The sequence below is a fragment of the Octopus bimaculoides genome, chromosome 17 (genome assembly GCF_001194135.2).
Source record: "Octopus bimaculoides isolate UCB-OBI-ISO-001 chromosome 17, ASM119413v2, whole genome shotgun sequence".
NCBI classification, from domain to species: domain Eukaryota; kingdom Metazoa; phylum Mollusca; class Cephalopoda; order Octopoda; family Octopodidae; genus Octopus; species Octopus bimaculoides.
In genome coordinates, this window is record NC_068997.1 from 21,511,053 (window position 1) to 21,511,630 (window position 578).

The window sequence follows — 578 nt, forward strand, 5'->3', positions numbered from 1 at the left end:
TATATATATATATATATATATATATATATATATATATGAGTGTATATTTTGCATGCGTATCATGCATATGGAAACAGCTTTACTTGTATATTACATACATTATAGAATATTATATACGCGTATATAACTTAGCGGTTTGGCATAAGTAACCAACAGAATATTGTACCAGGCTTTAAAAAAATAAGTCTTGGTGTCGATTTGCTCGGCTAAAACCCTTTAAAGCGATGCCCCGGCACTTAATTAAGAGATAACATTTATATATATACGATTGTGTCTGAATATAAGGCATAGAAAATACATTGAGATATTCAGATAAATTTTACATTGTTAAAAAGTTATGTGAAGTAGAATTAAATAAGTTGTTTAGACAGAATACATGGTTATTCTTTTATCAAATTTGGCAGTCCTCCGTATCACCCCGCTTTCAGGTCTCGTTAGTCTATGCCATATATGTGTCTGCGTATGTATGTGCGCGCATACACACAACTATATTTATAGATAGATATATACTTTCGTTTATTATAACTGACACTCACGTGTAAGTATTACTGCATTGCCAAAATGTTCTAAGGAAATAC

General features: G+C 30.6%; 1 protein-coding gene across 2 annotated transcripts in view; it reads left to right on the forward strand.

Moving 5' to 3' along the window:
- The window catches only part of LOC106880643 (homeobox protein Hox-C9), a 402,026-nt gene that overhangs the window by 79,023 nt on the left and 322,425 nt on the right, over positions 1-578 (forward strand). The window lies entirely within an intron of this gene.